This window comes from Felis catus, chromosome D3 (genome assembly GCF_018350175.1).
Source record: "Felis catus isolate Fca126 chromosome D3, F.catus_Fca126_mat1.0, whole genome shotgun sequence".
NCBI classification, from domain to species: Eukaryota; Metazoa; Chordata; class Mammalia; order Carnivora; family Felidae; genus Felis; species Felis catus.
The window spans coordinates 94,349,259-94,371,779 of record NC_058379.1 but is presented as its reverse complement, the minus strand read 5'-3'; the positions used below and the strand labels follow the sequence as shown (position 1 = coordinate 94,371,779).

Here is a 22,521-nt window from a genome sequence, read left to right as displayed (position 1 = left end):
ATTTTCGATGTTCAGGATCACCAGTGGGCGGAGTCAGAGGATTCGGGGTCTGGGAGACAGGTTGTCTGGGTGAAGAGGGGAACCCCCACGTGGGGAAAGTGTAACCTGGACTGTGTCTCTAAGGAACGAGTCTTCGGGGCGCCGCCGCCCCCCCCCCCCCCCCGCCATTGCCCAGTGCTCAGGCACGAAGGGTAGCAAACGCTAACAGAGCCTCCTGCTCCATCGGGATCACAGGAATTTGAGGTTGCTGTAACGCTAAGGGGTTGTGTAGTCCAGCACCATGACCTACAGGTGAGGACACGGGCCCTGCACGTGGTGCTGCAGATCTAAGGGGCTGCCGATTCCACAGGAGGCGTTGCTGGGGTTCCTGCTGACTGCCAGGCGCCTCTGAAGTTAAATCTGCCCTAAACCCTCACTGCTTTTCAGTCTTCATGCCCGGTGCTGCAGACCCAGATAATGCTCCCGTGCCCCCCTGCTGCCAGGGTTGTTCTCCAGATGCTTTGCCTGGCCTGGCCAGTGACTGCTGAGCATTCCTAGGACGGGTGTGGGTGGGGCGGAGGGGGGTGACAGGCTGCACACATGGTGTGTGTTTCACAGGCGTTTCTGAGTCTGTGTTACAGACAGGCACTCGTGAGCCCTATTTTCTGCACGTGGGCAGTGATTTTCTTGTGTGGGCTGCAGGGGCCAGTGAGGGTCCAGGGGCTGTGCGGTCGTCACGGACGAATCAGGGCACCCTCGCCCACAGACCCCACAGCACCCTTCCCCCTGCCCACCACTCCCCCAGCCCATAATGTGGGGCTGGGCTGTCTCTTTCACAAAGGAGAACCTGAGCCCCAGAGAGCTGCCAGGGTCCAACCTGTGCCTGGATCTGCCTGTCCAAAGCCTGTGCTCTTGTGTCTCCTCCCACGGCTGTAGTTGCGAAGAAAGCAAGCCCTGGGCACACGTACTGCCCGGCACATGGGTTAGAGTCTCCGTTTGCCTGAGGGGGAACGTCAGGAAATGGCCTAGGATGGCAAATTCCTTGGACGACAGCATCTGGAGGGTGAGCCAGCGTGCATTGTGGCTCTCTGTCTGCCCACCAGGCGTGACCCCAGCCAGGACTTTCCTGGCCCAGATGGTTGTTGCCGCACTGGGCAGCTTCTTAGAAATGCCAGGAAGATGACGCGTTCCAGGGGTTTCAAGAGATATTAAGTGGCCAACACAGAGTTCAAAACTGCGTGTGCTACATTGCCCTCCGTAATGGGAGGCGACGGTAAGAATCTCTGTTCATATTTGCTTACATTTGCATAAATAGACTGCAGAGAAATAAACTAAATAAACTGCAAAAATCACAACGTTGGGTGGGGGTGGAGAGTGGCTCTGGGTTTGGGGGTTCTGTTTGGGTGATGAAATGTTCCGGAATCAGTTACATGGCTCTGTGAAGCACCAGAAACTTGATTTGCACACATTCAGCAGTGAACCCTGGTAGATAAATCACATACCGTGTGATGTCTCGGTCCAGCTGCTTAAAACATCTTCCTGAAGCAGCACCGCGTTTGGCTCGGAGCCTCCATCCAGTTATTTGACGCTAGCTGAATTCTTGGCGTTTCGCCCCTTCGCTCCAGAAGGAGATGGAGGGGGGAGGGGCTCCCGTGAACCCTCGTGGCCCCAGGAAGGACTGGGGGCAGGAGCTGCACCCCGAGCATGGTGAGGAGGCGCCTCGCGTGTGCTGCTACAGCTCTCGCTGGTGTCCATGCGCAGGAGATGTTAGTGCAGGAGCAGAAGACGGCAGAAGTTGGCAGTCTCCTTGGTGGGCTCAGAGGAACAGAGCCGTTGGCCCAGTGGCCCTCCCCTTAGAACGGGCTGCTCCTGCGGGACTGGGCCTTGGTGGAGTCAGGAACGGCCTCTCTGGGGCTTCTGCCATCCCCTCGGAGAGGAAGGAAGGTGGTCGGTCCAGCGCGCCAGCCAGGCCTGGGCTGTTAATACCGGCATGAGAACCACTGAAGGAGGTCCGCTCTAAGTACAGGCTTTCCTGCCAGCGGTTATTTTCGGCTGTTTCGATTACAGTTGTCCTCTCCGGTAACTGCCATGATGTCCCATAAACACAGGCTGAAGCACAACGTGGCTGCAGGGCCAGGGCTGGGCGGGCAGACACGTGGATGGTCCTGCTCCTCCTGGAGGTGACAGCGACCCTGTGAGGCTTCAAGTAGAGACTCAGAGATTGAGCCAGTGAGTGGCAGCCATGGCCTCTGACTCGGTGGATGCTGTCACCGATGCACCCTCTGCGGGCACCTGAAACTGCTCTGTGAGCTGGGGACGTGCAGCTGCAGCCGATCACCCAGCCCAGGCTCTCCGGGCCCCACCAGGCTCGACCGTAGGTTAGGCAAGCTGGCTTTCCCGAAATACCCACTGTCCATTGTGCCCTGGCAACTGCAGTGCAGAGCAACTGGCATGGATGCCGTCCTGCTTCTGAGACAGGCTCCCGAGAAGCTACGGGAAGTCAGTCGATGATTTCGTTGGGAATTGGGAGGGGGTTCTCGTTTCTGCTTTCCCAATCCTTTCTCCTACGCCACAAACAAGGCTTCAGTGTCCGGTGTGGAAGACAGAGGGCGCTTCTCCTTGGGAAGGGGAGGGGAGGGGACAGGACCCGAGTCGCTTTGGCCACCAGCAAGGTTGGGTGGGCCTGCTGAGGCGAGACCTGCTCCTGGTTGTTATTCACCACTGGGGATGCCAAGTGCAGACCGCGGGCCAGGACAGGCCAGTGTTCTTTGTCCCTGGTTGGAACGGAGGGTGCACAAACCATCGCTTCTGGGTCTCAGAAGGTGGCCCCAGAGGCCTGGGGGACACCAGCTCCATGTCCTGGTGCCCCCTCACTGTGCCGGTAATAGCTGGGCCCCTGGAGCCATGGGAGCACTCGTGCCCACTTCCCAGTGGTTCCTCAGTCCAGTTCGGGGACACAGGACGAAGCGGCGTCTGACTGCTTTACAGCAAAGACTTGGAGGAGCAGGAACCCTCTAGAGTGCAAAGGGTTGACTGAGTCCACTTCTGGCTTGTGAAGTCTATTGTCTGAGATCAGCTCTGTGTTTCTGTCAGTCTCGCTCTCTTGGAAACACCCCTGTCCTCCACTTCCTGGGTTAGCCTTCGCCCTTCAAGGGGACCACAAGGAGAGTGAGCCCCAGCTTCTCAGCTCACCGGCCACGCCGCCCTGGGCAGTCCCCTTCATCTCTCTTGTAACCCAGCGTCCTTCCTGTCAGACTCAGAAATGTTTCTGGCATATCAGCTCCAGCTGCTGCCACCCTCCTTCCCCTTCCTGTGGCCCCTGGAGCAGGTGCGCGGAGCTGTGGGTGCAGGAGGTGGGACATAGGTGCCCCAGGACCTCCCTGAGAATGAGCTGCACCCCTCATCAAAGCTGGTCTTTGGGCCCCCCGTGTGCATGGTCCTCACACTGCCCATCACATGTGTTCTGTCTGCAGGACGACGTTCCTTCCACTCCGGAGCGAAACTTAAGAACCAGGCTTCACTGTTCTTAAGTTTCGCTCTGGAGTGGAAGGAATGTCGTCCTGCAGACAGAACAGTTCCATATTGAGCTCTCAGTGGGAGACACCTGCTGTGCAGAGCTGTGGGGACTGCCCTACGTCCATGGGGGATACCATGAGAACTCTTTTTTTATTATTATTTAAATTCAAGTTAGTTAACATACAGTGCAATATTGGTTTCAGGAGTAGAATTTAGTGATTAATCACTTGCATACAGCACCCACTGCTCATCACAAGTACCCTCCTCAATATCCGTCCCCTATCTAGCCCATCCCCCACCCACCTCCCTCCATCAACCCTCAGTTTGTTCTCTGTCATTAGCAGTCTCTTGTAATTTGTTTCTCTCTCCTCTTGTTTCCTCCCTTCCCATATGTTCATCTCTTTTCTTTCTTAAATTCCACACATGAGTGAAATCATATGGTATTGGTCTTTCTCTGATTGACTTATTTCACATAGTATAATACATTCTAACTCCATCCATGCCATTGCAAATAGCAAGATTTCATTCTTTTTTATGGCTGAGTAGTATTCCAGTGTGTGTGTGTGTGTGTGTGTGTGTGTGTGTGTGTGTGTGTGTGTACATACCACATCTTCATTATCCGTTCATCAGTCAATGGACATTTGGGCTCTCCCCGTAGTTTGGCTATTGTTGATAATGCTGCTATACACATTGGGGTGCATATATCCCTTTAAGTCTATATTTTTGTATCCTTTGGGTAAATACCTATAGTGCAATTGCAGGATCATAGGGTAGTCCTATTTTTAGTTTCTTGAGGAACCTCCATGCTGTTCTCCAGAGGGGCTGCCCCAGTTTGCATTCCTACCAACAGTGAAGAAGTTTCCCCTTTCTCCTCATCCCCACCAACATCTGTTGTTCCTTGTGTTGTTAATTTTAGCCATTCTGACAGGTGTGAGGTGGTATCTCAGTGTGGTTTTGATTTGTATTTCCCAGATGATGAGTGATGTTGAGCATCTTTTCATGTGTCTGTTAGCCATCTGGATGTCTTCTTTGGAAAAAAAAGTCTATTTGTGTCTTCTGCCCATTTCTTAAATGGGTTACTTGCTTTTTGGGTGTTGAGTATAATAAGTTTTTATAGCTTTTGGATACTAACCCTTTGTCAGATATGTCATTTGCAAATATCTTCTCCCATTCTTAGGCTGCCTTTTAGTTGCGTTAATGTCTCCTTCATGGAGATAAAAGGCTCCTGTGCAGAAGTTTTTTATCTTGATGAGGTCCCAGTAGTTCGTTTTTGCTTTGGTTTCTCCTGCCTCTGTCGATGTGTGTAGTAAGAAGTTGCTCAGGCTGAGGTCAAACAGGTTTTTGTCTGTGTTCTCCTCTAGGATTTTGATGGTTTCCTGTCCCACTTTTAAGACAAAAATCATCCATTTTGAATGTATTTTTGTGTGTTTGGTGTAAGAAAGTGGTCCAGTGTCATTCTTCTGCACGTCACTATCCAGTCTTCCCAACACCATTTATGGAAGAGACTTTTTTCCATTGAATATTCTTTCTTGCTTTGTCAAAAATTAGTTGACCATCCAGTTGTGGGTCCATTTCTGGGTTTTCTATTCTGTTCCATCGATCTATGTGTCTGTTTTTGTGCAGGTGCCATACTGTCTTGATGACTACAGCTTGTAATATAGCTTGAAATCCGGAATCATGATGCCTCCAGTGTTGTTTTTCTTTTGAAGATTGCTCTGGCTACTCAAGGTTTTTTGTGGTTCTATACAAAATTTAAGATTGTTCTAGCTCTGCAAAAAATGCTGGTGCTATTTTGATAGGGATTGCATTAAATGTGTGTATTGCTTTGGGTAGTATTGGATGTATAGAATTTATAGTATTGAAGTATAGAATGCTTTCCCATGTCTTTGTGTCTTCTTCAATTTCTTGTATAAGTGTTCTATAGTTTTCAGAGTATAGATCTTTTAACTCTTTAGTTAGGCTTATTTATTCCTAGGTATCTTACTGGTTTTGGTGCAACTGCAAATAGGATTGATTCCTTAATATCTTTTTCTGCTGCTTCGTTATTAGTGTATAGAAATGCAAGATTTTTGCAGGTTGATTTTATATCCTGCAACTTTGCTGAATTCATGTATTAGGTCTAGCAATTTTTTGGTGGTGTCTTTCAGGTTTTCTACATAGAGCATCATGTCACCTGCAAATGGTGGAAGATTGACTTCTTCCTAGCCAGTTTGGATGCCTTTTACTTCTTTTTGTTGTCTGATTGCTAAAGCTAAGCCTTCCAGTACCATGTTAAATAGTAATGGTAAGAATGGACATCCTTGTCTGATTCCTGACCGTAAGGGAAAGGCTCTTAGTTTTTCCCCATCGAGGATGATACTAGCTGTTGATCTTTCAGATATGACCTTTATGATGTTGAGGTATGTCCCATCTATCCCTGTTTTGTTGACGGTTTTTATCAAGAAAGGATGCTGTATTTTGCCAAATGCTTTTTCTGCATCTATTGACAGGATCAGATGGGTCTTATCCTTTCTTGTATTAATGTGGTATATCACATTGATTGATTTGTGAATAGTGAACCAGCCCTGCAGCCCAGGAATAAATCCCACTGAATCATGGAGAATTATTATTTTAATGTGCTCTTCAATTCGATTTGCTCCAATCTCGTTGAGAAATTTTGCATCCACGTCCAGGGGTATTGGCCTATAGTTCTCCTTTTGAGTGGGGTATTTGTCTGGTTTTGGAATCACGGTAATACTGGCTTCATAGAATGAGTTTGGAAGCTTTCCTTCCATTTCTTTTTTTGGGACAGTTTGAGAAGAATAGGTATTAACTCTTCTTTAAATGTTTGGTAGAATTCCCCTGGGAAGCCATCTGGCCCAGGACTCCCGTTTTTTGGGAGACTTTTGATAACTGATTCCATTTCTTTGCTGCTTACGGGCCTGTTCAAATTTTCTATTTCTTCCTGTTTCAATTCTGGTAGTTTATATGTTCCTAGGAATTTGTCCATTTCTTCCTGATTGCCAAATTTGTTGACACATAATTTTACATAGTATATTCTTGTAATTGTATTTCTGTGGTTATAATCTCTCTTCTTTCATTCATGATTTTATCTATTTGAGTCCTTTCTCTTTTCTTCTTGATAAGTCTGGCCAGGCGTTTATTAATTTTGTTAATTCTTTCAAAGAACCAGCTCGCAGTTTCATTGATCTGTTCTACTGGGTTTTGTTTGTTTGTGTGTTTTGTTTCTATATCATTTTTTTCTGCTCTAATCTTTATTATTTCCCTTCTTCTGCTGGCGTTAGGCATTATTTGCTGCTCCTTTTCTAGCTCCTTTAGGTTTAGAGCACAACTCTTAATTGGATTCCTGCTCAATTTCTTACGTTGGTTCTAAGACCAGAAAAGATGAGAAGACATTGACCATGAGGTAGATTTTAGGGGCTGGGGGTGAAATGCTTGTTAGCGCTCAATTACAGATGAGACTGAGCAGCTACCTGGGTTAGAGGGTGAGCGTGCATGAGTGTGTGTGTCCTACTATAACTCAGAGTCTTTGGTTATGTGCCTGGAGTGATTTTGCTTCGGGATGGCATGACGTTCAGGTAACTTTGGCTCCAAATTTAGGGAGATAGGAAAGACAAAGTTAATTTACTTTCATTAATGTTAGTTTTTAATCCCTTCTTCCTAATGTGTTAAAAGTTAAAACACCTTCTGAGGACATAATTGGCCATTCAAAATGGATTTGTAAGTAGATACCCAGTGGCTTAGGCACCTGTGTGCACCAGGGAATTCATTGCTCATGCCAGCCAAGTGAATCAGCACTCACTAGACTTTTACTAGTTGAGGTAAATTACTGGCAAATATCCAGGCTGCCCACCTAAAGTGTACAGGACCTTCCAGATCATCATAGACTACGACTTTCTTTTCTTTCATTTAAAAAAAATTTTTTTAATGTTTATTTATTTTTGAGAGAGAGAGAGAGCACGCGCAAGCAGGGGAGGAGCAGAGAGAGGAGGAGATACAGAATCTGAAGCAGGCTCCAGGCTTGGAGCTGTCAGCACAGAGCCTGACGTGGGGCTTGAACTCACGAACCGTGAGATCATGACCTGAGCCGAAGTCGGACGCTCAACCAACTGAGCCCCCCAGGCGCCCCTACGATTTTCTAATAGTACTCCAGAAAGAACAGTTTCCTTGAGTCCAGAGCAGGACCTGGAAGGATAAGAGGGCCTGATGTAGATGTGTGCTCAGCCCTGTGTTGGATCCTGAGTGTCGGCAGGGCACTGGGAGGCACCGGATCCAAGCACAGATGATGAGGGGAAGCCCCAGAAAACAAGCCCAGACACCTGCTCCAGGTTTATCTCCGGGCTTGGCCTCTCTCATTACCGTGCTGGAGATGGCTTGTCTGCTGAGGTCTTGGTTGTGCCTTTGCCAACTCAGAGGACTGGACAGGGGTCTTCCCCACCCAGGGAGCGAGGCCCCCTGTCCACAGGTCGCAGGGAAGGAGGGTCTCGTCAGCCGAGTGAGGAAGGCGCAGGCTCTCAGGGCTGCCCGAGGTGGTGGCCGTCACTAAAGTGGTGGCTTGAGGGTGAAGGAGGCGCTTTCCTCGTTCCAGACTGGTGTCATCTGTCACCGTGGCACCTGAATCTCTGCCTCCATCCTGCCTCTCAGTTGCTTATCTGGTAAAGGTGCCATTACAGCTAATGAAACAATGTCGGTGAAGTGCTGAGGCTCCTTGGTTCGTGTGAAGCATCACCGAAGCCACGCGAACACGGGCTTCGTTTCACCACTCTCCTCCCTTCCACGGACTGAAACCAACGGCAGATGTTTGTCACCACCCTGGGAATGCTGCTGCCTCTTCTGCAAAGCCCGAGGCTTCACTGCTGCCGCCTCCGAGACCTTCACAGAAGCTGGGATAGAACTGTCTGGAATGGCCAAAAGTTCCAAGTTTGTACAAAGTAGGAGGAAAAGAGCCTTCCGCACCGTGGATGGCCGCCGTGGTCAGAAATGCACTACAAACCAGCACGGCTGTGATCACGGCACCTCAGAGGAGTGGGGGTGGGTGGGGGAGGTCTGCAGTCAGCCAGGGCTTCCCAGGTGTGGCAGCCCCTGTCCCCCGCCATGAGACCCGCAGCCTGGGGACAGGCGTGGAAACGGAGATGCGAACACATCCAAGAAAGCGAGGCAGGCACTGGGTCATGTGGTTTAATTCCCTAGCAGTGATTTTAGTCCACTTGGGAAGGAGAATAGATTAAAAGTCAGGAGACGGTTAGGATCTCTCACAACTCTTTTCTTAGGAGGCGTTCTGAGACTGCAGCACCAGGGAAGCGTGTGCCGGTGGCCGGTGAGACCGAGTGCTTCTTGTTTCCTCCAAAGCTGGAAGGAACCATTTTATTTTGTAATGAAGTTTTTTGAACAAAGACTTTATTGAGATATAATTTATATATCACATAATTCACCCATTTCAAATGTACAGTTCAGTGGTTTTTAGGGTGTTCACAAAATTGTGCCACCATGAACAAAATCAGCTTTAGAGTCTTTTCGTCACCCCAAAAAGAAAGTCTGCACCCGTTAAGTTCTTTCTCCCCCAGCCACTGGGCTGGTCTCCATCTCTGTGGATCTGCCTGTCCTGGACATTTCACGTAAGTGAACTCGTGCAGTACGTGGTGGTCCGTGACTGGCGTCTTTCACTCCACACCGTGTTCCCCAAGGGTAACCGTGAATGACACTCCATCGTGTGGATGGGCCACGGTCTGTTCCATTCCTTCACTGATGGACACTTGAGTTGTTTCCCCTTTTGGCTGCTGTGAACATTTGTGTACAAGTCTCTGCACGCGGGGTTCCATTCAGTCTGGGGGTTCCTCGAAAGCGTGAACAGGGAGTCACCGCGTGACCCAGCAGCTCGCCTTGGGGTCACTGTTACTTCGTCGTCTCCCCCCTGGGCACCTCCCACGTCCTTTTCTCAGCTAAGTGCCCTGACTAGAACCTCCAGTGCAGCATCCCGTCCAGGAGCGGACGTCCTCGCCCTGCTCCTGACCTTCCTGATGGAGGCTTCACCTTTCACCATCCCCGTGACTATTGCCGTGGGCTCTTCCTGAATGCCTTCTATTGGGTTGAAGGTCTAATGTTTCTTTCTTACATCAGGGGTCAAATGCATCTGGGGGAGGGTTCTTAATTTCATCTTGTTTGAGAAATAAAACGGACCAAGGAAAACAGAGCTACTGAGCACTAACATATTTACAAAAAAAAAAAAAAATCTATAAAATCAGGGTTTGAAGCTCTTTCTGTAGCGTCAACCTTCACTGAACACGCATCCCTGGAGTTAGAGTTTAGGTCTGTGTCTGTACATGTGGCTTCTTTAACTGCTCGGCGCAACGAGGATGTGTGAGTGGATCTCCTGACTTGGAGAATTTTAACTTCAAGCCACAGCCTTTTGTACAGGGTACTCTTTTCTCCCCACCCCACTTTTTCTTTTTTTTTTTTTTCCTTCTTTCTTAAAAGAAGTGTAAGAAGTCACTGAGGTTGGTTTTGATATGGAAAGATCGTGCTGACTAGTTTACTAAATTCAGCTTTTGTGGCCTGGGGGCTGGTGGGGAGCTAAAGCCAAAGGAATGTCTGTAGAAGGAAGGAGGTTTTTCCCCCGTTATTCATAGCACAGGGATGGAAACAAAGGATGAAACCATTCAAGGCCACACTGGAGGCCCTGCGGGAGCCAGGCCCTCGGGGACCAGTGAGAATTGTCTCAAGGGTGCCGGCAGTCTGTCAGTTGGTTGTTTTAGTTTTTACAAGAACCATTGGGAAGACCAGCATATTTTCCCCCCTCTGCTGTTTGTGTCTTTGCCCAGTGCTCAGTCATGGCTAGTTTCACGTCTTTGCCCAGTGCTCAGTCATGGCTAGTTTCACGGAAGCTCCTCGGGTCTGGAGGTTCTCATTTCTTCGATGCCTCCTTCCGACAGTGAACTTGCGGGAGGATGCGGGCATGTGGGCCGATCTCCAGGGAGGACCTCTGAGCCTCCCCTCTGCGCTGATGGCCGCTGGCTGGCCCCCAGGCTCGGGGGATCTCTGACCCATGGCTGGCGTGCTGCTCCAGCTTTCTGGCATGTGGTGCCCTTGACTACTGCACAATAGACTAAGGCTGTTTATCACCTCCCAGGTGATTTCAGGGTAATTGAGAAAAGTGTTGGATTAGCACCCGTTTTGCCAGTGAAAGCTGTCTTTATGCAGTTTGTGTTCATTCTGAGAACACATTGGCCAAAAACATTAATACCTTAGAGTGTGAATTAACTTTTAGTATGTATTTTCAGATATTATTAGAAATAAGTTTAGAGTTGAGGTATCAAAATGTGTCAAGATTGATCCCTCGGCCATTAACAAATAAACGTGTTTATTGTCAGTAGAAGCTGAGTTCTCTAAGATGGTTCCAGAGCCCAGAGCCACATGCAGCACCTGTCCTGGCTCCTTCAGGACCTTCCTTGAGTGCGACTGGGAACGGAAAGCAGGGCTGCTACTTGTCTGAGCTACTCAGCAGAGTGGCCAGGCGTTTTGGGAGAGGGACTCCGCAGTTCAGGGTCAAAGGCAATGTCACACTGTGGATGCAGGAGGACCTCGAGTACTTTGGGTGATATGGCCAGCAGATGGCAGAACACCCAGCCTCAGTTTCCCTCCTAGCACAGGTGAGGAGCAGAGAGGCAGATACAGGTGTGTGAGAGCTCTGGCTCACAGGGGCTTCCCACCGGCGATATGCATGTGGTCCCAGGATCTTGTTAGGGTGCAGGTTCCATCGAGCCAGGCCAGCTCTGATTTTGCTCGTCTCGCTCCCTGGGCAGCTTCACAGACCAGCCTGCACAGCAAGACCCTGCAGCAGCTCACACAGGGCCGGCTTGGTTCCACTGGGAGGGGTGACACCAGACCCCGTCAGAAAGGCCAGGAGTAGAAGACGGGTCCCAGTAGGGGCCACGCTGTCATGAGAATGGCCCAGCCCTCCCCTGCCGGCCTCCCGTCCCAGCCTGCCATAGGCCCGGACCCAGACTACACGCCTTGTGTGGACGCAGGGGTAAGAGAAGGGTCACTTCTGCAGGCAGCTGTATGGGCGCTCCGTGTCCCGAGTCAGAACCCAGGATGGCTGGGGGTGAGTTCCCACGGAGGCCCAGGCTCAGGTGTTCTGAAGGCTGCTTCCTACAGCACCCCATGTGTTCCCGTGTGCACACTGCGGCTCCCAGAGACCCGGCCGGGGCAAGGACAGCCACATGCCCGTCACCTGCCCTCCCGGGGCTCCTCCACTGTGGGGATGTCATGCCTGCTCCCGCCCCAGGACCTGGTTTCTCCTGCTGACCAGTAGCCTGGTCTTCTGGCCCATTCCCTGTGTGTGGCCCACAATCCCTTCCAAGCCTGAGAAAGGCTCCCAAGTGCCAGGCTCTTGGGCAGTGGACAGACAAGCCCTCCTGAGGCTGCAGCCAGGAGACAGGAACACAGGTGGCTGCAGGGAGTAAGGGAGGGGGGCTGTCCAGATGTGGTTTAGGTCAGGGGCCCACCTGCACTGCACCCTCACAGTGGCCCAACCACACACAGACACCACAGGGCCACACTGGTTCTCTTGTTCGACCCAGGTTTTCACACAGTGACTGTTACTCAGTTTCAGGCCTCTGGGCAGCCGGACTCTGCAGAGGGCCACCTGCCACGTGCTGGACATGTGTGCGCATCAGGGGTTGTACCTCGGCACTGCCGACACCCCAGCCGCCTAATTCTGCTGTGGGGGCATCCTGCGTGTGTGGGGTGCTTATCAGCACCCCAACCCCCTCCCACGTGATGCCAGTAGCACCCCCAGTTATGACACCACGTGTCCCTTGGGGTCAGGAACCTCTGGGGTAAGTCATGACTGTTCCCTGGGTGTCCTTTTCGGTGCTGTGATGAGGAAGGGGCTGGGCTTACAGGCTGAGGGTCTTGCTTCCCCAGGAAAGGCCAGCCCCCCGCCCCCGACCCCCCTGGCTCTCAGGCATGTGGAGCATGTGCTGACGTAATAGGCTGGAGCTAGACCAGTCTTGCTTCTTACAGAGATCAAGAGTTCCCACCATGCTGACTACCCCATCACTCTGGCATCATAGAGACAAATAGTTGTTGTTTTTCTTAATGTTTACTTATTTTTGAGAGAGAGAGAGACAGAGATAGAGATAGCATGAGTGGGGGAATGGGGAGGGGCAGAGAGAGAGGGGGACACAGAATCGGAAGCAGGCTCCAGGCTCTGAGCTGTCAGCACAGAGCCCGACGCGGGGCTCGAACTCACGAGCTGTGAGATCATGACCTGAGCTGAAGTCAGACGCTTAACCGACTGAGCCACCCAGGCGCCCCAAGACAAGGAGTTTTAAAAATGAGCTGGTCCTTCCGGAAACTTCCAGGGGCCATTTGCATGCCCCAGCCCCTGGGGTGGTTTCCAGCTCTGCTGCAGGTTAGCATCACAGGGGAACTTTAGGAGAATAAGGACACCAAGTCCTGGGCCCACCCAGGGGCTGGCTCATGCCCACGATCGTGTTCATGATCAGTCAGGAGGGCCCAGCGTCCCTGCCTACTGTCCTGTCGCACACCCTACCGGGAACCTCCCTGCACAGGAGCAGGTCAGCAGGTCTGCCCAGGACTGTACCTCCCAGAGCAGAGCAGACTCAGAGCCTTGACTCTGGGGCCACCAAACTTGACTGTCCCTTGTCTTGAACACGACTTTGGACCTTGCCAGAGTCACAGCGCGCAGTCTGGTCAGACTTCTGCCTCCGTCCACAGGGAGGGGCCCGGTGGGCGCAGCTCTGCCAGCCAGGCCCCCACCTACTGCTGCTGTCTCATCAGTCTCTCCCAGAGTCCTTAGCTGGCTGCCAGGAAACCCGCCTGCACATCAGAGGCTTTGGCACAGCCTCACAGGTCGCAGACCATGGGAACATCCGTGTTAGAGCCTCACCCCTAACCGACGTGTGCGATCAGTAGGATCGTTTGGGATCTGTGTTGCCCCAATCATTTGCTCTCATGGGACAGCACTCCCCGTGGTAGCGATGACCACCAGGCTTCAGGGGTAGCCATGGACTATTCGAGGTAAGCCCTAGCATTGTTCTCTGCCCCGGCGCTCGCTCACTTATCCAATGAGAAGGTGTAGCCTTGGGGGTGAAGCGGCTGTGCCAAGCCCCAAGCCCTGGGGGCACCCGTGCCCGTCTGCTGGCTGTCCCAAGGCCAGCACAGGCCCCACTCCCAGCTGCTGGCTGGCCTTTCCCCCTTGGATCTGGCCGACGCCAGAAGCGCAGCCAGCCCAGCAGCTGAGACTGCATGCAGGGAGGCTCAGGGGCAGGAGGAGGCTCCAGGGCAGGGGAGGGGAAGCGTGGCATCGTTGGGGGACTCCACTCCCGTCCGCCCACTGCAGTGGTGTTGGGGGGCCAGGACACAGCCCTGGCGGGGGAAGGAATTTCCCTGCACCGGCTGAGTGGGCAGGGGCGTGTTGCTGCAGTTCGAGGCATGTGGCCTCATTGTGAGGGATGATATCATCTTGCCCTGGCCTAGCTGTGTGTCTGAGGCTGCCCCTCTGAGACACACCTGAGTGATTTCAGCTCCCAGCGATTACCCAGTAAAAATGTTCCCCTCTAGTTACACAAATATGGCCGCGGTCATGCTTCCAGGCCCTCCCTTTAGAGGCTCGTGGGCTTGGTGCCGGGAGGTTTGGCAAGGAGTCCTCCTCCGGCTCCTGTGGGCTTGAGGCAGGAACGGCAAGTCCCAACTGGGGCTTTGTAATCAGCACCCCCCACCCCCCACCCCACCCCCCCCCCCGTCTCTGTGGCTTCTGCAAAAATGTAGGAAATCGGGTGGTTGATTCTTTCCCTTGACTCTGCACGTTCTTGATGAGTGGTCGGCCCAGATTGGATTTTCCTTCTCCCTTCTCATTCTTCCCCTCCTTCCCAGCAGGAGGGGTAAGTGGCATAAACCCTTAAGGCTGTTTGGGAGTTAGGCAGGGTCGGGGCCAAGGTCAAGGGGAGAATTCGCTGCCCAGTGACCGGCCAGGCTCAGGGAAAGACACCTAAGGAAATCACGTTGAGTGCCCAGAGGCCCGGACACAGTGCCCCCCTCACCCCCTCACCCCTTTTGTCGTAGATCCACATCCTGTTTGAGCAGCACAGAAAATTTAGCCCCCGGCATCATCCCACAGACCCTTGTCCGTGACTGACCTTTGCTCTCTGCCATGCGTGTTCTGCAGATGCAGACTCCCTTTGGTTTTCCAGGTGGGCGTGACCAGAGCTGTGCTGAAGGCGTTGCTCCTTCAGACTCTGAAAGCCCTCCCCCCGCACCTCCCACCCCCACAGATCTGCTGCCCACCCCCCCTCCCTGGGGCGGCCCAGAGCAGAGACAGCCCAGGAGTCTGTGTGCCTGTCCTGGGCAGGGTGAGGGCTGGCCACTAGGACACATGAGGAATCAGGCTGTTGGCTTGTCAGTTTCCCAGAAAATAGAGGCTCTGGAGAAGTCTTCCTGCCTTGAATGCAGCCCTCAGGCCACAGCCGCAGTGACCACAGAGCTCACAGAGGACCAGAGTGGCTTGAGAGGCAGGCGTGCTGGTCCTTAGCCCTGGGCTGGCCCGGCATGCTCTGCTGGGTGGGGTTTTGTTGAGATGGCCGCAGTTGCTGGAGATCACGCAGAGATCCTGTGTACGCGGCCCGCATTCCCTGATGGCGACACTTTACACTGTGTGGCAAAATGTCACACGTTGACACGATCCGCCCATCCTATTCAGGTCTCCCCGGCTTCCCACACGCAGTCACTTGTGTGCACTCGTGCAGTTTTTAAGGGCAAATCTCAGCACTGCGATATCTGGTAAAATCAAACACACAAGGAAACGTCCGTATTTACTGTCTGTGGCAATATGTGCTGTTTCATGGGACTGATTTCCCCTGTGCTTGTTTCCTGTGTTTTTTAGGGCTCAGTGAAGGGCTCCTTACTTAAGCAGTGGCTCACCTGCGGCCTGTGTCTGTCACCTGTCAGTACTTGCCCTTGCCTTGTGGCCAGGCCCTTAGGGCTGGGCAGTGTATGAGATCTGCATTCCCAAGGCAAGTGGGCCCCAGGGGAAGCCTGCAAGGCTGACTTGTGTTTTTATTTGTTCCCGTTTTTTACGTCTGTCTCCACTCCCTTCTCCCGCAATAACGGGCCCTTCCCTGAGTCCCAGAGCAGCCGCTTCCTCTATGGTCTGGGGCTTTGGGAGGTTTTGTTTTCGGTTTTGATGGGAGTAGGAAATATACTTTAAAAGTACGATAACTGGTTCTAAAAAACACTTACATTTTCTAAATACAGACTTAGGGTTAGCATGTGTCCAGGAGTCTCTTCTCACTGTGCTGGACTTTTCCAGGTGGAGACATCAGGAAAAATGTCTCCTCCCTGCACACACACTTGAAGTCTGGTCAAGCACCTGCTCTGATGTACTGCCTTTCCCGTCCCCGCAGCACTGCTCCCTCCTGTTGGCCATACTTCTGTTACTGATGCTTTCCAGGTAAAACATGAGTTCCACCAGCTTTAAGAAGGTGTCCCTTGGGTCCCACACATCCCTCCTGACCTGTCCCGACCTCTGTCTTCATCGTGACTCTTCTCCATTTTCTGGGCCATTCCTCCCCACGACCCTCAGAGTAAAACCACAAGCCTGCCCTTCCAAAGCATCTCCTCCAGGAAGCCTGTCAGGATTTACTGTTCTCTAGTCAGAGGACACAGTAGGTTGCTGGGGCTGCTGGGCAGTGGGGCCACTGGATTCAGAGATGCTGCCTGTGGAGCCTTCATAGAAACAGGCTGACGAGGAGCTCGTCGTGTGTGTTGGCTCAAAGCTCAGCACCCTCACTTCCAGGTACACATGGGTGTTCACTGGAGAGTGGTTTTGGGGGATCAGATGTTAAAATAGGGGCACATCCTTCCTGAGAGCCCTCGAACTTAGAGACAGCAGATTGCAGGAGCAGGCTGTGAGCCGAGTGCACGTGCTGTGGACCGCATCGTTGACTGCAGATCTGCACAGTGAAGCCTCAACCCCAATGTGAGTGTCGTGAGGAGGCAATTAGGGTTAAATGAGGTCCTGGGCGGGGCCTGGTCATCACAGAAGAGGAGGAGCACGGTCTTCCCCACCAGAGCTCCTCTGCTGGGCAGCAGGTCCACAAGGAATGGCATAAACCACCCAGCACGCCGTGTTTTGTTACCGCAGCTGGAGCTTACTAACAACGTGTTTCCAATTCTGCAACAAAACAGTTATTAAGGTGTTACTTTATGTATTATCTGTATGCCATACTGTGATGGTTGATTTTATGTGTCAGCTTGAGCCTCAGGGATGCCAGGGTAGCCGGTAAAACATCACTTCTGGTGCATCTGTAAGGGCGTCTCCAGAGCAGACCAGCCGACTCTCTCTCTCTCTCCTTGAGCTGGAGCGACTTCTCCTGCCTCAGCCAGCCGAGCTCCTGGCTCTCTGGCTGGCCCTCCATAACGTCCTGAGCCAGTTCCTGTAGCAAAGCTCTTCTTCCACACGTGCTGTGCACGCCCCATCGGTTCTGAGAGCCCTGACTAGTGCACACATGTTTCCTTGCACGAAATGGTCTGGGGAAGCGTGTGCCAGACTGTGATCGGGAGGGGCAGGATTACCCGGGCGTTTTCCTTCTGTTTTGTGTATTTAATCCACTCGAGGCAGTCTGCCCCCAACATATGGAGTTGAATGTGCTGTCTGCATATTGTTTAGAGGAATGAATGCGTGAGAAACAAGGGAGCAGAGGGTAACGGGGGCTTTGCAGTGACACCTTCACTTCAGCAGAGGAGCAGTGCCCCCGGGTCTTCCTCTCCCTCCCACGTGGTGCAGCCACGGGAGCACCTGGGTGGCCCCATTACTTGGCGCTGTTGAAGGAAGCTGTCATTGGCCCCGAGGGCCAGAGGACCAAGGAGGAGACGGGTGGGAAGCTCTTGTCTGGGCCCTGCTTCCAGGAAGGGGTATTCTCAGCCAACTTGGCTTCTCGGGGCTTCAGGAAAGTCCCCTGGGAGTGGCTGTCTGGCCCACTGCGTCTGCCCCTAGTCTGTGGACCTCAGGGATGCGGGCTTGAGGGCTGGGCACCAGCACACGGCTGTGCAGCCACAGCAGGTCGGAGGATGGTTCAGGTGGTGAACTTCCAGCAGGCCTCTTTGTGTTTCGTGCTCAGGATCCCTGGGAGATGTGGGCACTGGCTCAGGAATGGCAGATAACTCGCCCTGGGCTGACAGGGCTGGACCGTGGGCCGGGCTTATTCCTGTGTCCTGAAACCACGAAACTAAGAAGATCAGGTTCAGTGACACACTTAACCACTGACCTCAGTGTTCACATCAGTAACTGGGACCCTGAAATCAGCAGAGTGTTGGGAGCTGCCCAGGACTAAGGACACAGGAGCCCCAGCATCCTTCATGGTGTGCTTTGAAAGTCCAAAAGCCGTGGCAAGGTATTTCAGAACTAACTTTATTTTTACTTTGAGGTGCTTTCCAGAAAGATCTGTTGTTTGAGGAAACTTCGAATGGAAAAGAACGAACGTGGTTTGTGCTTTCTCCCCCTTTTGCAGGCGGGTCAGGGACCAGTTCTTGTTGTCTTGGCCTGCGTCTCGCATTCTCCTCCACGATGGGCTTTTCCAGCAACCCAGAACAACGCATTTCTTAGCACACATCACACTCATGTGAATTTGGGGAAACTAGTAGCTGTACTCGTTGGTACCCTTAACTCAGAACTTTCCACACTGCATAGTGGGTTTGTTCGTTTTTACGTCATGCTGGTTCCGGACAACTTCTGTACACGCCTGGTATTTGGGGTCGGACGTCCTTTCCGGGACAGACAGAAAGAGCTCCCAGACCAGACCCCAAGCGCAGGGTGTTATTTGTGTTCCTGTTTTTTTGAACCTGGGCCACAGCTGTCTTACTTAGAAATGACCTTGGGGTCAAACAGGGACATGACTTTGGATGAGGTGATGGTTTCCTAAATATGACACCAAAAACAACAAAAGAAAAGACAGATAAACTGGACTTCATCAGAATTTTAAGCTTTTGTGTCAAAAGATACTATCAAGAAAATGAAAAGAACCAACAGAATAGAAGGAAGGTATTTGCAAGTCATTTTTCAGAGACTTCTATCTAGGATATCGAAAGAACACTCACATCAGTATAAAAAGACAGCACAGGGCACCTGGATGGCCCAGTCGGTTGAGTGTCTGACTTCGGCTCAGGTCATGATCTCGAGGTTCATGAGTTCGAGCCCCGCGTCTGTGCTGACAGCTCGGAGCCTGGAGCCACTTCAGATTCTGTGTCTCCCTCTCTCTCTGCCTTCCCCCTCTCGCTCTGTCTCTCTCTCTCTCTCTCTCAAAGATAAGTAAATGTTTAAAAAAAAGTAAAAATAAAAAATAATGATAATAAAAAGACAGCCCAGATGAAAGTGGGCAAAGCATCTGGATGCACTTGTCTCCAGAGACGACACACGAGTGGCCAGTGAGCACAGGAAAAGGTGAAAGATGGATAAAAACAGATGTGGCAAAATCTTCAGACGGTGCTGGTTGGTGGGAATATAAAATGGTGCAGCCATTGTGGAGAATGTGGAGAACAGTTTGGGGGTTTTCAGAAAGCTGGACATAGAGCTACCGTCTGGCCCAGCGATTCCACTCCTAGGGATACACCAAGAGAAATGAACACATGTCCACGCGGAACTTGGACACCCGTGTCCACAGCAGCATTATTCACAACAGCCAAGAAGTAGGAACAACCCAAGTGTCTGCCAGGGATACAAGGATAAACCAAATGTGGTCCGTCCGTACCACAGGATAGATGATCAACCATGAAAAGAAGTGAAACACTGGCACCCACTGCAGTGTGCATGAACCTTGGGAACACCACGCAAAGTCAACGAAGTCAGACACAAAAGGCCACGTGTTGCGTGAGTCCACTTGCGTGGACACTCAGAACACTCGACCAACACAGAAAGGAGAATAGTACTTGATAAGGATAGAGGGAGGAGGGCCCCAGATGTGCGTTTCTTTGGGGTATGATGGACATGCTTTGGAATTAGATAGTTAGGATGGTCCCACAACATTGTTACTATTCTAAAAACCACTGGATTGAACACTTTAAAATAGTGTAAATGGTGAATTTTATGTTGTATGAATTGTATCTCAATAAAATAAAACTTCAAGGCAAATGCACAGGAATGCTGCACACGGGCCGGTGACACCCAAGTAAACAGCTGGACAGGTGCCTGTGTCCTGGAGCACTTGGTGCCCCGTGCTGACCTCCCCCACCCCCATGACTGCAGCAAGGGGTGTGGCAGGTCTTCCCCAGGGGATTCCAGGTGTGAGAAGAAAACATAGTAAAGTACTGACAGTGATGACCCGGTAGAGGGGGTACAGCTCTATAGATTTTTAAATGTATATTTGCTTCCATCTTTTCCCATAGTGAATATGGGTCATTTGAATTAATTCTTTTAGTAGAGGGAAGTAATATCCCTAACCCAAACAAGAGGCTTCTCAAATGCTCTCCAAGGAAGTTTAAACCCTCTTCCGCTACTCCCTTCCCTGTGTCTCCTTGCCTTGGGCTTGGAGGGTGGGGGGAACATTCCAGAAACAGGACCCCAAAATAAGTCAGGAATTTTATGCCCTAGGCTTCCTTTCTTCCTGTAGTGGTAGAAACAAAATGTTCTTTAAAATTACAGAAAATACTACCTAGGTGAAAACTAGCATTGTGTTTTTCGTCAAAAGAAAAGCTTGTTGTCAGTTTCTAGCCTCTCTGAAATCTCACGTGAGGAGAGTTTATTTTGGAAAAAATGTGTTTTAAAGTGAGCGGAAGGAGGGCTCAGGACTGGCGATCTCGGTGGTGGGTTTGGGTCTTGTGACAGCAGGATCCAAACTGCCTCCTCCCCCTCAGCCCTGAGTGCCTGAAGGGCACACCTGCATCCCCACCTGGCGTCAGGTTCTTTCAGCTTCTCTGGGCAGACAGGTGTGTCTCAGCCCACCTGCCAGGGCCATTCGTGACCTGGGCATCCTCCTACCCTGCCGCGCACTGAGCGGATGGAGGATCCAGGGCTCCGCCCACCGCCAGGTGGGTCTTGAGCACATTGTTACTGCTAATAATAAAGAACTGAAGATTTCTAATGACACAGTTTACACAGAAGAGCGGATCCACAGATACGATTATCATAAGCACTCGCTTGCTCTCTGCCGACTTCTGGGGAGGGGGTCAGCTGCCCTGAGGCTGCTGGGTTGGGGGACGGCGAGGCTCTCAATCTGGTCAGTCGCCTGCCCTGCCTGCCCAGCACCACCCCCTCCTAGGCTGAGGGGTGCGTCCCGCTGCGAGAGAAGGTGATTGCTCAGGACCGAGCCCTGCCGAGCACCCAGTGCTCCTTTGTCAGCCCAGAACCAGTCCCTGGGGCGAGATGTGCTGACAGGACCACAGAGAGCCTATCTGGAAGGTGCCAGGGAGGCAGGACAGGCAGTCCAGCAGGCCTAGGGGGAGGGAGGCAAGAAGGAAGGAAGGGAGGGATGGAGGAGAGAGGGAGAGAAAGAGGAAAAAAAAAAAGAAAAGAAAAGTGACAACAACCAAGTTTAGAAGATACCACTGTGCTACTTAGAAACAGATCCTGTAACTTGAGAAGTGAGAGTCCCCAAAAGCCAACTCTAGATCAGGGACCACTGTTCAGGGACAGAGGCACCCTCCCTGCCATGGGACATTGCAGCTCACCGAGAGGGGGGCCCCGCCTCCAGGGAGCTCTGTGGGTGACCTCAGGCCCCGGCCTCTTCCCGGCCTCTCCCTCAGAGCCTCCTGACAGCATCTGCCGGGGCCCTGCCAGGGCCAGCACCGTCTGCCCTCGTCCCACTGGTGGTCCTCGGTGACCTGGAACTTCCAGGTCTTTCCCTGATAGGGTCATTAGTAGATGAACTTTGACGGGTGCTGGGTGTCCGCGCAGAACCCTGTGAGTGTGCAGCCAAGAACCACAGGTGCCTCGGGGTGGGAACCCTTTGTGTTGGTCGTGTGATATCGTGCCTGTAAAGGACCGAAATGCGCGTTTGCCTTCAGAGATCATCTTAGTTGCTCTGGAAAGGGGTCCTGGGACCACAGCTACAGGAGGGGCCCTGATTGGCCTAAGCCATGGGACGCCCAAGCCCTTGACTGAGGAGTGGGTTGAGAGGTCTGCAGGGAGCCCCCAGCAAGGAGGAGGAAGACAGGCTGGCCTGTGAGCACCCAGCCCTGCAGTTTACAGCTGCCGAAGCCACACGTCCCCTGCGTCCTCTGAGCTGCTCGACACCAGAGTCCAGTAGACTCCGCCAGTCTTCTTACTGTGCATTCGCCTGGAGTCCTTTTGTAAAAATGCTTATTAAACTTGCTCTGAATGTGGGACCAGCCCCGATAAAAGCAACCGCAATGCCAGGACAGATGTTGGAGCACATAAATGCATGCTCCCAGGTGCCCTCCCGCCTGCCCCTCTGGTGCTCCCAGCAAGTGGGGAGGAGGAAGGAGAGTGCGGGGAGGGAGTCAGCTGGTGGGCCAGGCGGAGCCTCTGACAGCGAGACCTGTGGTCCCGGGAGCACCCCCCTCTGTCCCGAGCTGCAGTGCGGGGCAGCACGAAGGTGGGCTCGGGGACCACCTGATGCCTCCGAAGCCGTGGACGCCTTTGTAACATGTGGCACAGTTGGTTTTGCAACCTAGGTGGCAGACGTTTAAAATGTTGACATTTCCGGTATCTTTAAGAGTAAAATCTTGTTCTGACCTGTTTCTGATCCAGTAGTGTGGTTCCTCCAGAGTGTTCTGTGTGTCTGTCCAATTATGGAAGCGAGAGCTTCTCGGTCTTAACGACCCTTGGACAAGCTGGGACTGGAGGAGGCATTTTTACGCGGTGAAACTACTCCGTCCCCTCCCCTGCTGTCCCCTTCACTCTCCCCTGCTCTCCCCTCAGTCTCCCTCCTGTCCCCTCCCCCTCCCCTCCTTCCCTCTCTTCTTCCCCTTCCCCCTTTTTCCCCTCCCCCTCCACGCTCCCTCCTTTCACTTTTTCATTTCTAGATTTCCTTCACCCTGAAGCCAGCAGCC

The 22,521-nt window shown here is 52.2% G+C and overlaps 1 protein-coding gene across 1 annotated transcript in view; it reads left to right on the top strand.

The window, feature by feature from the left end:
- The window catches only part of PARD6G (par-6 family cell polarity regulator gamma), an 87,928-nt gene that overhangs the window by 39,346 nt on the left and 26,061 nt on the right, over positions 1-22,521 (top strand). The window lies entirely within an intron of this gene.